This window comes from Erythrolamprus reginae, chromosome 9, assembly GCF_031021105.1.
Source record: "Erythrolamprus reginae isolate rEryReg1 chromosome 9, rEryReg1.hap1, whole genome shotgun sequence".
NCBI classification, from domain to species: domain Eukaryota; kingdom Metazoa; phylum Chordata; class Lepidosauria; order Squamata; family Dipsadidae; genus Erythrolamprus; species Erythrolamprus reginae.
Window position 1 is genome coordinate 53,489,537 of NC_091958.1, and position 16,674 is coordinate 53,506,210.

The window sequence follows — 16,674 nt, forward strand, 5'->3', positions numbered from 1 at the left end:
GTCTGGGGAAGAGAAAGCAGGTCGTGGGGAACAGAAACTGAGCTGGCTGGCGCAAAGGGAGGCTGGCACGGATGTAGCCGATGGGTGGAGGCGGCAGGCCGACGTCAGTCCGGGGAGGGCCCGCTCGTGGCAGCTGCTTGGGAAGGAGGAAAGGCCGTTATGCAACCCCTTCTGGCGAGGAGAGGGAAAGTGCCCTTCGGAGTCCCTGCTTGGGCTGCGTTCACACGACACTTGTCCCTCTCGACGCGGATTCACGCGTTTGTGCCTTGCCAAAATTAGTTTGCGCGCTTTAGGTCGAGTTTCTGCAATCTGGTGTGTTAATCCCGGAGGCGGGTCGTGTGAACGCAACCCGCTTAGCCTGCTAACCCAAGTTGGGCGCATTTTTCCTGTTGCAAACTGCTTTGCTTTTATTTTTATTATTTTATCTGTCTTTGGCCGCGCCGGGTAAGGCGCGCCAGAGCCGGCCGAGTTTGCAATCAGGGCAGAGCGCAGTTGCAAAGGATCGGCGCAAGAAGAATAGGAGCTCAAGTGTCAGCTGGCCCTTGACAATTGGGGTGGGAAGGAGACCTCTTCTGGGCAGACACGGCGGGCGTAAAATACAGCCGTGCAAGCCACGTGGCGTCGGGGAGACCTTGCGGTTGGCGCTGGTGGCGCCCCCTCCCTTTACACGCCCCCTTTAATGTCCAGTAAACTTGGCCGCTGTATGAATTCTGGGAGTTGAAGTCCAGACATCTAAAAAGTGGTCAACTTTTGAAAAACACTGAAATCGCTTGATGTAAAACTTCTCTAGGTAGGAGGTCCTAGTTTTCACAGTGGTTTCAAGCTGCAAGAGAAGAAAAGTTTATAAAGTTTAGGAGACAATTTAACAAAACTACTCAGAAGTTTCCCAGCTGGGAAACTACAGCTTTAGAATATAGAATATCTTTTACCTTTATGGTCACTTTGAATGTACACTAATGGGTGTGCATTAAAATTAAAAGCCCTACATGGCATCGGGCCAGATTACTTGCGGGTCTGCTTTCTGCCATATAAGTCCTAGGAACCGGTCAGGTCCCACAGAGTCGGCCTTCTCCAGGTCCCGTCAGCCAGAAAATGTCGCTTGGCAGGGCCTAGGGGAAGAGCCTTCTCTGCGGTGGCCCTGGCCCTCTGGAATCAGCTCCCCCCCCGGATATTCGCACTGCCCCCACCCTCCTTGGCTTCCGTAAGAGTCTTAAGACTCACCTTTGTCGCCAGGCTGGGGGCAAATAGGTCTCAGCCCTCTGGCCAACGAAATGAGATGTATGACTGATCTAGTATGATTGTTTTAAAATATTGGACTTTTAAACTGAAGTTTTAAATTTAATTAGATTTGCATTTGTGTTGTATTGTTATATGCTGTGAGCTGCCCTGAGTCCTCGGATAATAATAATAAATAAATGAAATGACATTTCATTGCATACAGTTCTCAAAGAGTCATCACCTCCAGTATCCATTACATAAACATGACAACATAAACAAATAAATAATTCCCTCAACACTGTTACCGGTAGGATATTTCCTAAGTTTGCACTACTATTAATCTTCTCCATCGTTCCCATCACTCATCTCCTCCCACAAATGACTGCACGGCTATAACTTTGTGGCTTGTATCCTTAAGATTTATATTGACTGCTTCCTAATATGATTGGATTGCTTATTTGTACCGGGATTATCATTGATAGTCATAAGGATGACCCGGATTGTGGGGGCAATAGGCTGGCTCTGTTAAAAAGTGCTGTTGCTAACATGTTGTAAGCCGCCCTGAGTCTAAGGAGAAGGGCGGCATAAAAATTGAATAAATAAATAAATAAATAAATAAAATTTATATGCGGGCTTATAAATCCAATAGATATATATATAGAGAGAGATAGAAAGATAGATATAATTAATTAATATTATTAATAACAACAACAACAATAAGAACAACAGCAACAATAATAATAATTTATTAGATTTGTATGCCACCTCTCTCCAAAAGACTCGGGGCAGCTCACAACATAGATATAGATAGATAGATAGATAGATAGATAGATAGATAGATAGATAGATAGATAGATAGATAGATAGACAGACAGATATAGATAGATAGATAGACAGACAGACAGACAGACAGATATAGATAGATAGATAGACAGACAGATATAGATAGATAGATAGATAGATAGATAGATAGATAGATAGATAGAGTGTTGTAACTCATGATTCTTGACAAACCTTTTCTTTTATGTTCCCTGAGAGCATATGCACCAAGACAAATTCCTTGTGTGTCCAATCACACTTGGCCAATAGCAATGGCATTAGCATTTAGACTTATATACCGCTTCATAGGGCTTTTACAGCCCTCTCTAAGCAGTTTACAAAATCAGCATATTGCCCCCAACATTCTAGGTCCTCATTTTACTCACCTGATAGAAGGCTGAGTCAACCTTGAGCCGGTGGTGAGATTTGAACCGCTGAACAACAGCTAGAGGTTAGCTAAAATAGCCTGCAGTGCTGCACTCTAACCACTGCTCCACCACGGCTCTCAATGAAATTCTACTCTACTCTATCCTATTCTATTCTAGTCTATTCTAGTCTAGTCTAGTCTAGAATAGACTAGAAGAGAAGAGAATAGACTAAATGAATAAATGCAAAATGATGCACATATCCAAATATATGACACAGAAAAACAACACAGGCTAGGTTTTTTTTACTGTATACTTGTACATTAGGAGGTACAGGGGTTTCTGGGCGTGTATCAACCCAATATTAGCCAATCCGATGGGTGGCTGGGGAATTCTGGGAGTTGCAGTTCACCCTTCTTCAATGTTTATGGAGAGTTTCAATCATCCAGGTTATTCAGAAAGTGCTTTTTTAAAAAAAGGCAACTGACTATCCTGTTTTTCCCCTCCTATTTGAAAACATTTTGCTTCTCATCCAAGGAGCTTCTTCAGTTGAGAACAGAAGAAGATTGTTGGATGAGAAGCGAAACTTTTTTCCAGAGCAAACCGAGAAAGTTCGGTTGCGTTTTGGAAACGACATCTTTGGGATACTCATTTTCAAGTTACCAAGGTTGAAAAACACTGCTTTAAAGAGTGTTCTAACATTGTTTGATCGACTTTCTAAATCTGTCAGGTTATTAAAGAAGCAGGTTTACTTTTTGAGACATTTTATTTATTTTATTATTTTAATTTCCCATTTTTCCATTTACATATCAATAAATGTTATTTAACAATACTGTGTTGTTTGTCTCTTACAGTTATTTACATTTATTTCTATATATTTTTATTTTTCTGTTCTAACACCTCATAACGCTCCACACCTCATAAAATTCTGTTTCTTCTTTGTGAGTTTATACATCTCGGCACATCGCAGTATTTTATGTATAATCCTTTCATTCCTTAAGTGTATTTCAAAGTTTCCAAAATTGAGCGTCAACAATTCTTGCTGCGGTTACTATGTGTAAAATGATGTATTGGGGTTGTTTCTTTATCTTTCTATTGATTATTCCTAATAAGAATAGTTCAGGTTTAAATTCTATTTGTTCTTCTATTATCTCTTGCAACCATCTCCTTATCTCTTCCCAATATTTCTTCGCTTCGGGACAATGCCACCATAGATGATAAAAAGTTCCATCCTGACTTTTATATTTCCTGTTTGATCGTCCTTTTAAACCTGTCAAATTATTGAAGAAGCGAGTTTAGTTTTTTATCTCAGATTGAGACATTTGAATGATGGCGATTATCATTTCTGTCCAAGCCACATTATTCCAAGATAACAAAGTTTCTCTAATCTGCCAAACATTAGATAAACTTTAAAAACATTTTGGGCTGACTTAGAGTGAAATACTCTCTTTCTCTTTCACACGCACACACAAACTTTAAATATGTTTTGTTTTCATGAAAACATTTTTGAAAAAATGTACACATAAGGGTGGGTGTAATTTTACATGGAAGAAAAATAGAAAAACAACCTCTCGTGAGAAAAATCCAGTTTTCTGTTTGTGTCAATGAACCTGGTCTGGAGTCTGAAAATAACACTTCCTTGAATTTTACAGCTTGGAATTTTGTAATCTTACACTCATCAAGAATATATTAGCACCTTTTTTTAAAAGCGTGTTCAGAATTTGGAAAGCTCTACAATCTATTTTTTGGTGCCAATTTTCTTTCCGCAGTTACTTTTTTGGCCTGCTTTGTGCAAACATTGGGGTAGGAAATGGTTATAATAAAATATTGTTATAACAATATTACAAATGGTTGTGAATGAGTATTGCAAAGGATGCCGAACATTTTTACAATAAGAGCCAAACAGGAAGGGGGATTGATAGAACAAAAGGCAAAGAAACATATTTTCCCTTCAGTTCCACTCTAACTAGGTGCAATAAACTGCATTAAAATGTGTTAAAAGGAAAGTAAGCTTCATGAACAAATCTTGTAATTTCTTCTAGCCCCCCAAAAATCGAAGTATTATTTTTTAACAACAGCTGTGAAATAGTTATTAGCACCATAATGACAAGGCAGCATATTACGAGCCGTGTGCCATCTGCAAATATCATCTGCTGCCAACAGATTATATTTACTAAACTACTTTTTTTAAAAAATAGACTCTTATTCGGATGACAAGGAGTATTCTTGTTGTGTTTGAAACGGAATTGACTCATCTTTCTTTGGAGTGACATTTCAGGCATTGCTATGATGTCCTATTTCCATGTTTAAAATGCAACCTGGGAAGGAATCCGTTTCTTAGCTAGTGCAGAAATGAGACATAAAACTCATGGGAAGCCAAGTTGAGAGGATTGTGACCATTTTAATGGTTTTAATTGCTGGGGTTTTATATATATTTTTCTTTAATATTAGATTTGTATCACGGTTACAATATTTTATTGTTGTTGTGAACCACCCCGAGTCTTCGGAGAGGGGCGGCATACAAATCTAATAAATTATTATTAATTATTATTATTAATTATTATTATTATTATTTTCAAGGATGGAGCACATTCAGGGCTACTGCAGTATTTCTCACCTTCAGCGACTTTAAGAAGGGTGGACTTCAAGTCCCAGAATCCCCCACTGGCTAGGGAATTCTGGGAGTTGGCATTTGTGCCTCTTAGAATTGATGAGGGTAAGAAATTTGCTGCACCACTGGGGGTGCCCACAGGATGGCAGCACAAAGCCAAACATATTTCTGTCAGTCTCTTATGCCATCTAGTGGTCACCCATATTTTTTTCACTCCAGATATGGTAGCCCTAATAGCCATGTTTTGGGGGATTTGACCTGTGAAACCCTATGCAGGCAGATGGAATCCGAAAATTATTTTGTGCCCAGAAAATAATAACAATGCGGAAGCCCGTTAATGAACCTTGAGATGTAAATATCATTCAATCTGTTTGCATTTGGCCTTTGAATTTCTTCTGGTTCACTTTGGAGCAATCCCTTATCCTTAATCAACATTGGATTCTGAGAAAAACCATCTGATCATTTTGCTATTTGAATTGCAGCAAGGGCCCTGCAAACTATGAATAAGAGCCAGCCGTGTGCAGCAGCTGCCAAAAAAGCCAACATAGTTCTAGGCTGCATTAACAGAGGGATAGAATCAAAGGAAATCAAATCAAATTTATTATTACAGTCACAGACAAAAACAAATAAAAACACTTAGTGAATACACAATGAAAAGTTGTAGGATAAAATGATAAATAACAGATAAAATCCATGATAAAATCCAGTCTATCAATTATGCATTGTCAATGCTACTAAAATTACAATCCATAAACTGTGAGGTCTAAATTCAGTTTGATGCTATTAGGAAAAGGAATAAACAAGGTTGCCGCATTTGTCGTATAAATTAGCTAAGGTGTACTAGGCACTTAAAAGCTGGCCACAAATGGTATACGTACATACATAATTGTTGTGGTTAGCTCTGCCCCTGCTCCTGCCCCAAGGACTGTGGATGTGGGGGAGACATCCACATGCTGCAGGCCTGTTTTGCCCCCCCCCACCGGTGGAATCTGATGATGACAGCTCCTCTGACCAAGAAGACATGAGTGACAGGGAGGAGGAGAGTGTGGCAGACAGCTCAGAAGGAGATCAATTATCTAGCTCCTCCTTGGATTCAGAACAAGAGTTAATGATACAGCCACGCATGCGGAGAGCGATGCATAGGCAACAACAAATGAGAGATTATTATCAAAGAAAATGAGGCCACTTGTGGTTGGGTGGGGCTGTGGTCATTAGTGAGGCTGCTATAAAGAGCAGTCTGTGGGTTTGGCCATTGTGGAGGATTATCTGATCGTTGTGTTTCGTGCCTGCTTTACTGACTTTGACCTTTAGTGTGCTGATTTTCCCCCGCTTTGAAACTAAACCAGAGCAAACTGTGTTTCACTTTGTGAAAGAAGAAGGACTGTGAATTGCCTCACGGCTGCAAGCTAAGTATCACAGAACTGATAAGGGACTTGTACAAATTACCAGTTTGTTTGGAGACAAGTGCTCTTTGCTATACCAAAAGAGCACTTGAATTTTCATTATAAAGAACATTGTTTTGAATTTTCAAACATGTGTGTGTCTGAAATTTGTACCTGTGAATTTTTGGGAGGAGTCTACCAGAGAGCCCGACAGAACACATAATAAACTTTATAAACCTTAAATAGTAAACCTTATAAATGGAATAAGTTTTCCTACCTGAGTAGGGGGTTGGTCTAGAGCAGTGTTTCCCAACCTTGGCAACTTGAAGATATTTGGACTTCAACTCCCAGAATTCCCCAGCCAGCATCCGGTCTAGAGGACCTCTAGGGTCCTGTCCAACTCAGGTAGAAACAATCTCAGCCAAGCTTTCAAGATTTTCTTGTTAACACTTCCCACTATCACTTTGCAACAACAAATTGAAGCTACAGTAGTTTGTGGAGTCTGTTTCCTGACTTGGCTTCCTTCGAGGGGCTGAGACACAGTTGCTTGCCATATTGTGGTGAGACACACAAGGAAATGATGTACAGAAGTAGAATTAAGAGAGTCCTTAATAACTTAAATGTTTCATCTGGGGGGGCGGGAAGACTTAAAACAAAACAGAAAACAACCACCACTGGGGAGAACAGTCCCTTACAGTTTTATTGCTTTTTCTATTAGAGTGGTACCTCTACTTACGAACTTAATTCGTTCTGTGACCAGGTAGAAAAGTTTGTAAGAAGCAATTTTTCCCATAGGAATCAATGTAAAAGCAAAGAATGTGTGCGATTGGGGAAACCACAAGGAGGGTAGAGGCCCTGTTTCCTCCCAGGAGATTCCTAGATAGGCCCCACAGAGGCTTCTCCCCACCTGAGTTGATGTTCACCCTTCTTCAGTGTTTATGGAGAGTCTCAATCATTCTAGGTTATTCGGAAGGTGCTTTTTTTAAAAAAGGCAACTGACTATCCTATAATATTTTCCTGTTTGAAATCATTTCACTTCTCATCCAAGTCAGCATATATCACCTCCAACAATCTGGGTCCTCATTTGACCCACTTCGGAAGGATGGAAGGGCTGGTGGTGAAATAATCTAGTCTGGTCTAAATTAAATACAGTGTTCCCTCTATTTTCGCGGGGGATGCGTTCCAAGACCGCCCGCGAAAGTCGAATTTCTGCGAAGTAGAGATGCGGAAGTAAATACACTATTTTTGGCTATGAACAGTATCCCAAGCCTTCTCTTAACACTTTAAACCCCTAAATTGCAATTTCCCATTCTCTTAGCAACCATTTAGATTATTACTCACCATGTATATTTATTAAAGTTTATTAAAAAAATATTTATTAAAGGCAGACGAAAGTTTGGTGATGACATATGACGTCATCAGGTGGAAAGAACCGTGGTATAGGGGGGAAAAACCGCGAAGTATTTTTTAATTAATATTTTTTAAAAACCGTGGTATAGACTTTTGGCGAAGTTTGAACCCGTGAAAATCGAGGGAACACTGTAGACTAAATTCTAGTCTGTTATAATTTCTATTCCAATTTCTGTTCTATTCTAAATTGTATTTTATTCTAAAATCTATTTTAAATTCTATTCTGTTCTGTTCTATTTTGTTCTGCTCTATTCTACTCTATTCTATTCTATTCTATTCTATTCTATACGGGCTACAAGAATGGTGGAAGGTCTTAAGCACAAAACGTATCAGGAAAGACTTCATGAACTCAGTCTGTATAGTCTGGAGGACAGAAGGAAAAGGGGGGACATGATCGAAACATTTAAATATATTAAAGGGTTAAATAAGGTCCAGGAGGGAAGTGTTTTTAATAGGAAAGTGAACACAAGAACAAGGGGACACAATCTGAAGTTAGTTGGGGGAAAGATCAAAAGCAACATGAGAAAATATTATTTTACTGAAAGAGTAGTAGATCCTTGGAACAAACTTCCAACAGACGTGGTTGGTAAATCCACAGTAACTGAATTTAAACATGCCTGGGATAAACATATATCCATCCTAAGATAAAATACAGAAAATAGTATAAGGGCAGACTAGATGCACCATGAGGTCTTTTTCTGCCGTCAGACTTCTATGTTTCTATTCTATTCTATTCTATTCTATTCTACATATCAATTTGAAACCAGCAGTCAAAGCTTTGACAGCTGTGCCCTTGTGGCTGTCCTTTACCACAGGAAAGAAACCATCACTTCTACTCCTCGGTGCTGTTTTTGACCCCAGCCTCAAATAAGGACGAAGCTAATGGGAGCAAAGCCATTACGATGCCCTGCAAACCAAACACAGCTTTGAATTATTAATCCCTTCCTGTGGTCCTTTCGCTTGGACTTGCTGCTTTGGAGCGAAAGAAGATCGGAATGCATTTTATTCGAAAATGTGCAAGGCAAATATTAGACCCCAGGGTGGAACAGTGACGGCTGGGTCCTTTCAATCAAATCTACCTTGGGCATTTATTTTCCGAAGCCTTGAAGACTTTGCAAATTGGATGCATTTTTTATTGTGTTTGTCTTCCTGCATTGGGGAAATGGGGTGGTGCAGTGGTCCAAAGGCTTCCCTGAAGCCAGGGGAAGGTAAAAAAAGCCCTCCCCCATACCTCCGCAGGCTCTCTGGAAGCCAAAAATGCCCTCCCAGAGCCTCTGTGCGAGCCATAAACAAGCTGGATGGCACACACATGCACGTTGGAGCTGAGCTAGGGCAACGGCTCATGTGCCAGCAGATATGGTTTCATGTGCCACCTGTGGCACCTGTGCCATAGATCCACCATCACAGGTGTAGGAGCCCCTGCTTGAGACAGGGGTTGGACTAGAAACATAGAAACATAGAAGATTGATGGCAGAAAAAGACCCTCTGGTCCATCTAGTCTGCCCTGATACTATTTCCTGTATTTTATCTTAGGATGGATCGATGTTTATCCCAGGCATGTTTAAATTCAGTTCCTGTGGATTGACCAACCACGTCTGCTGGGAGTTTGTTCCAAGCATCTACTCCTCTTTCAGTCAAATAATATTTTCTCATGTTGCTTCTGATTTCCCCCCCCCCAACTAATTTCAGATTGTGTCCCCTTGTTCTTGTGTTCTCTTTCCTATTAGAACACTTCCTTCCTGAACCTTATTTAACCCTTTAATGTATTTAAATGTTTTGATCGTGTCCCCCCCTTTTCCTTCTGTCCTCCAGACTATAGAGATAGAGTCCATGAAATCTTTCCTGATAGGTTTTATGCTTAAGACCTTCCACCATTTTTGTAGACTATCTTGGATCAATATCTTTTTGTAGTCGAGGTCTCCAGAACTGGACACAGTATTATTCCAAATGTGGTCTCACCAGTGGGATCACAATCTCTCTCTTCCTGCTTGTGATACCTCTAGCTATGCAGCCAAGCATTCTACTCGCTTTCCCTACCACCTGACCGCACTGTTTCACCCATTTTATACAGATTGAGTTCCTTTTCCTGACAAGTTTTATGTTTAAGTCCTTCCACCATTTTTGTAGACCATCTTTGGACCCGTTCAATTTGATCAATCTCTTTTTTGTAGGCGAGGTCTCCAATTCTGGTATTCTGGTATTATATCCGAGCTTTAATCTGACTATAAAGCAGACACAATTCTTGGGGCCCTAAGGAGCTATGTAGAGCCGAGTTAAATTCAGTTATCATATCAATATCATATCATATCAATGACTACCCCTCAATCCTTCTCTTCCCTTTGAGAACACTTCTAAGGTCCCTTCCATCTCTGTTATTCTAATCTCAACAACCTTCATCCCTGTTGCTCTTAGCAATAGAAGGCCATCCAGAGGTTGAATTCCTATTTTGTAAGTTTTGGTTTGCCCGGTTAGAGGTTCTGAAAATTTAGGGCTGACCGCTTGCAACCAATTTTCAAAACACCTGGAAACCTCAAAGGGACCTTTGAGAAGAGGTATTCCTCTTTTCATTTCTCACCTTCGATTGCGTGTTAATTTGATTTTTTAAAAACCTGCAATGGGGTGCTAATAACTTTATTTTTTTTTGCAATGCTCCCTCCCTCCTGTCTCCTCCATCTGACCCTTTTCCAGATGGGTTTTCAGCCCCAAAGGTGCATTTTTTGGGGTGTGAGCAAAGGGGGGGAAGTTGCATACCTTAATGTGCAAAAATATATAAATATTTTTTTAAAGAAAATCCATTCAGCTGTTTCGGAGGTATTGAGTCATGAAAGGAACATCTGGCTTAGAGGAGAAAGAAAAACTCCTTTTATTTTTTGCTCTTAAAAATTCAAGAGGAGGAAGAAAGGAGCCCAGTTTAATGCGTTTCATTTGGGGCATCACCTGGGAAAATCAAGGTGAATCAAATTGGGTTTTTTTTTTTTTGATATTTGGGTCCACAGGCATTTTTGGGAGTGTTTGCAGAGGTCAGGCTGTTTCCCCCCTTCTGGAGGCTCAAGAAAAGCCTCCAGGGCCTGGGGAGGATAAAAACGGCCCCCTGCCATGGTATCCTTCCCCTGGAATGCAGTCGGAATGGGGGTTTTGCAGTATCCTTCCCCTGGACTGGGGAAGGAATGGAGATATTGCAATATCCTTCCCCTGGAGTGGGGAGGGAAGGGGGATTTTGTAGTATCCTTCCCCCGGAGTGGGGAGGGAATGGAGATATTACAATATCCTTCCCCTGGAGTGGGAAAGGAATGGGGATTTTGCAGTATCCTTCCCCTGGAGTGGGGAGGGAATGAGGATTTTGCAGTATCCTTCCCCTGGAGTCGAGAGGGAATGGAGATATTGCAATATCCTTCCCCCAGGAGTGGAGAGAAAAATGGATATTTTGCAATATCCTTCTCCCAGGAGAGGGAGGGAATGGGGATTTTGCAGTATCCTTCCCCTGGAGTGGGGAGGAAAGGGGGATTTTGCAGTATCCTTCCCCTGGAGTTGAGAGGGAATGGAGATATTGCAATATCCTTCCCCCAGGAGTGGAGAGAAAAATTGATATTTTGCAATATCCTTCTCCCAGGAGAGGGAGGGAATGGGGATTTTGCAGTATCCTTCCCCTGGAGTGGGGAGGGAATGAGGATTTTGCAGTATCCTTCCCCTGGAGTCGAGAGGGAATGGAGATATTGCAATATCCTTCCCCCAGGAGTGGAGAGAAAAATGGATATTTTGCAATATCCTTCTCCCAGGAGAGGGAGGGAATGGGGATTTTGCAGTATCCTTCCCCTGGAGTGGGGAGGGAAGGGGGATTTTGTAGTATCCTTACCCTGAAGTGGGGAAGGAATGGAGATATTGCAGTATCCTTCCCCCAGGAGAGGGAAGGAATGGGGATTTTTCCGTATTCTTCCTCTGGAGTGGGGAGGGAAGGGGGATTTTGCAGTATCCTTCCCCTGTCATGCCCCTCAAGCCAGGCCAACAGAACCGGTAGATAAAAAATTGAATTTCACCACTGGTCCCTTACAACTGCATTCTATATTCTCTGTTATCCAGAACTCTTTTTTTTTTGCTTTATGAAAAATCTTTCAAACGACTTTGGAAGAGGAAACAGCTGTTTGGGGGGAGGAGATATCCGGTATTTTCAGGGTTTCTGTGGCAACAGGTCTTCCACCGGTATCAGGTTCCTTTGTTGCTACCTGTGGCATGTACAATATCTGATCCTGCACTTTCCTGAGCTTGAAAATCTATATGACGGCCGGCAGGGGGCGCTGTATGCCTTCGATAGACTTCTCGGCTGCAGATTTCCAAAAGTCGTTTGTTTGTTTTTTCATGCTTGAAACCTTGCAAATGCCAAGGCTTTGGCCCAAACTTTGCTTTGGAATGCAGGAGAGTTGGAATAAGATCCCAAGAAGCTTGGCTGAAGGAGAACACTTCTCTCCTGAGCCTTATTTAACCCTTGAACATATTTAAATCTGTCTGGAACCCCTACCACATCTCGGACATCAACACCCTTGAAAATGTCCAAAGATACTTCACCAGAAGAGCCCTTCACTCCTCCACTCGAAACAGAATATCCTACCAAAGCAGACTATCAATCCTAGGTCTAGAAAGCTTAGAACTACGACTCCTAAAACACGATCTAAGTATTGCCCACAAGATCATATGCTGCAACGTTCTACCTGTCAATGACTACTTCAGCTTCAACCACAACAACACAAGAGCACGCAACAGATTCAAACTTAGTATTAACCGCTCCAAACTTGACTGTAAAAAATATGACTTCAGCAACTGAGTTGTCGAAGCGTGGAACTCATTACCAGACTCCGGGGTGTCAACCCCTAACCCCCAACATTTTTCCCTTAGACTATCCACGATTGACCTCTCCAGGTTCCTTAGAGGTCAGTAAGGGGCGTGCATAAGTGCACCAGTGTGCCTTCCGTCCCCTGTCCAATTTTCTCTCCTTATCTCATTTATCTTTTCTTCCTTTCAGATATGTTCACCTATACTTTTATATCTCTTCTTCTATTCTTTTCTTTATTTATATTATTACATATCTATTCTCTTCAATGTGTATTATGTATTGGACTAACCAACCAACTAACTAACTAACTAACTAACTAACTAACTAACTAACTAACTAACTAACTAACTAACTATCTCCCCCTTTCCCTTCTGTCCTCCAGACTATACAGATGGAGTTCATGAAGTCTTTCCTGATCAGTTTTATGCTTAAGACCTTTCACCATATTGGTAGCCCGTCTTTACAGCCCTCTTTAAGTGGTTTACAGAATCAGCACATTGTCCCCAACAATCTGGTTTCTCCTTTTACTGATCTTGGAAGGATGGAAGGCTGAGTCAACCTGGAGCCGATGGTGAGATTTGAACTGCCGAACTGCTGGCAGCCGGGGATCAGCAGAAATAGCTTGCATTTTTGCACTCTAACCACTGCGCCACTGAGGCTCTTTACATTTAAATTTACATTTAAATTACAGTCAGCCAATGAATTATAACACTTTATGAATGAGTGTTATATAATTCGCTGGCCGACTGTAATTTAAAACAATATATATATATATATATAATCCAAAACCTGGAGTTAGAATTGAGAGGAGAGAGGTTTTCTGTGAAAACAGGGTCAGATGTTGGAGTTTGCTCTGGAGCACACAAAGAAGGAGAAAAATCTTTCATCACCCTTGGCAATAAACTCCCATGATCTTTGAGGGCTTGGTTCAGTGGTAAACTGCCTTGAACTCGCAAACACGTTTATCAGTGGATCATCTGCCCCGCCTGATCGAAAGTGGAAAAAAATAATCTTTCTTGCTTCATTTGGAAAGGGGGGAAAAAGGAAAGGAAGGACGAAGGACATTTTGGGTGGGTGGATTTCGACAGAGGTTAGTTGATTGCCGCCATCCTGTCTTGCAGCAATAAAATTGGACAGGATCTCCTTTGGCTGATGAAATCCTGCAGCTGTCTGATCTCATATTCAATACCTGAATATTTGTGGAAAGACCAGTTTGGAAAGAGAGCGGATTATGGGATCTTATTGTGCAAAATAAATTGAATCTGAGAATGGAGAACCTGCTAAATTCTAGGTTACATTAACAGAGGGATAGAATCAAGATCATGTCAAGTGTTAATTCCACTTTATAAGGCCACACTTGGGATATTGCATTCAGTTTTGGTCACCACAATGCAAAAGGGATGTTGAGACTCTAGAAAAATTGCAGAGAAGAACGACAAAGATTATTAGGGGACTGGAGGCTAAAACATATGAAGAAAGGTTGCAGGAACTGGGCATGGCTGGTTTAATGAAAAGAAGGACCAGGGAAGACACGATAGCAGCCTTCCAGTATCTCAGGGGTTGCCACAAAGAAGAGGGAGTCAAGCTATTCTCCAAAGCACCTGAGGGTAGAACAAGAAGCAATGGGTGGAAACTAAACAAGAAGAGAAGTAAGTATATATGTAGATTATTCTGAGTTCGGGTTTTGCCCCGTGTAATTTATGCATGGTATGTCTGTGTGTGTGTCTGTTAGCATATGGGGTTTTAAATATTTAAATATTTTAAATTTGTCTGATTGCTTATGATTTGTTTCTACGTTGTTTCTATGTTGTGAGCCGCCCTGAGTCTTCGGAGAGGGGCGGCATACAAATCTAAGTAATAAATAAATAAATAATAAGTTAGAACTAAGGAGAAATTTCCTGACATTTAGAACAATTAATCCGTGGAACAGCTTGCCTCCAGAAGTTGTGAATGCTCCAACACCGGAAGTTTTTAAGCAGATGTTGGATAATTAACTGTCTGATAATCATATAACTGAGGGATGGCTTAAAGGTCATGTGACTGGCTTAAAGTTTGATGTCACTCACGTCAAGGGTTTGGGTTAGGGTGCCTGTCCTCTCCTCGCCTCAACGAGATACAATTTCCCTATCTATTGACTATTACTGAACATCCAAGATATACTATTTAATTCTATGTATGTATGCCATATGTGTACATATTTTGTAAGCTGCTTAAAACCCACCTCTGTCATCAGGCATGGGGGAATTGAGATATACCTTTCCCCCTAGGCCTGTACAATTTATGCATGGTATGTTTGTTTGTGTGTATGTTTGGTTTTTAATAAGGGTTTACAGCAGCACGAAGCTTACAACTTCAGCCTGATGATGGTGAATGTGATTTCACCGAAACGTCGCATAGACATACAAAATATTACACGGGGCAAAACTCGAACTCAGAACAATCTACATACATATACCCGTGAAAATCTACGAAAACAAATATATATATATGTCAAATGGTTTTAGCTGGAATTTTAAAATTAAGGGAGACTAGGATGGTCCCATTTTGGCCTTGTTCTGGCCTCATCAGCTAGCCACACTCTTCCTTACTGGGATTATATATATACACAAAATTATACACATTCAACCTCATTTACTGTGATAGGAAAAACATACCCAGAGCCCAGAAGGGGGAAAAAAAGAATTTTTCCCCCCCTACTGGTTCTGTGTACCTGACCGTACCTGTAGTAGCCCATGACTGGTGAATCAGTCCTAGGAGCCTTACAACTTATCTGGTAGATTTATTTGCTCAATTTTTTGTGCCTTGATTGCAACAGATGCCATGTGTTTCTGCTTACATTAAATTACATCAGCCTTATTAGAAATGAGAGAGAACCCTTAGAAGAAGGAAGCAACAGAAAAAAAAAGCAATATTCTCTTTTCAGCTTGTTCTAGGGATTAAATGATACTGAGAACTTTCATTTGGCACCGTGTTGGATCTGTTAAATAAAAAAAAAAAGGTATGATATGGAAGGCTATAGAATCCTTTAGCGGTTCGGTGGCTTAAAATGAAACAGGAAAACGAAGCCGAAAGAGCAGGAGAGTACACTGCATTTATATGCATTTGAATAAAATACTAATAATAATACTAATAAAAAAGTTTGCATATTCCACCCCTGCTTCTGAGAACACAGCTTATCTGGTTTTGTACAAAGGCACCCCATCTGGGCAAACTCACTTCGGGAGAATTAATTCCTTTAAGGGAGAATTGAATTTTTTTTTTTTTTAATGCCCCAGGAATAGAGAAAGCCAATTTTATTATTTCGGGCTGGAATTTCATTTCATTCAGGGATGAGCATCAAACTCTTTTAAACTCTCAGGACAGGTTTGTATTGAAGGCGATGGGGAGGAAAATAGCATGGGCTCTTGGAGTGTTGAAAGATGCTCATTGAATTTCCCACAATGCCTTGCAGGAATTCTGCAGGAGAAGGGGGGGGGGATTTACAAGGGAAGTAGAGCAGGGGGCAGGGAGAGCAAACCTCACTCCCTTTATTTATTTATTTATTATTAATTAATTAAATTAATTACATTTATTAATTGGGTTTATATGCTGCCCCTCTCCGAGGACTCAGGGCAGCTCACAACATATTAAAAACAATATACAATATACATATCTAAAAATCCAATTGATTTAGTTAAAATTTCTTTACATTCTTTAAATTTCTTTAAATTCTTGAATTGGGCTTAATAATAAGATAAGGATACTGCATTCAGTTTTGGTCATCACGATGCAAAAAGGATGTTGAGACTCTAGAAAGAGTGCAGAGGAGAGCGACAAAGAGGATTAAGGGACCGGAGGCTAAAACATATAAAGGACGGTTGCAGGAACTGGGCATGGCTAGTTTAATGAAAAGAAGGACCAGGGGAGACAGGATAGCAATTTTCCAGTATCTCAGGGGTTGCCACAAAGAAGAGGGGGTCAACCTATTCTCCAAAGCACCTGAGGGTAGAACAAGAAGCAATGGGTGGAAACTAAACAAGGAGAGAAGCAGCTTAAAACTAAGGA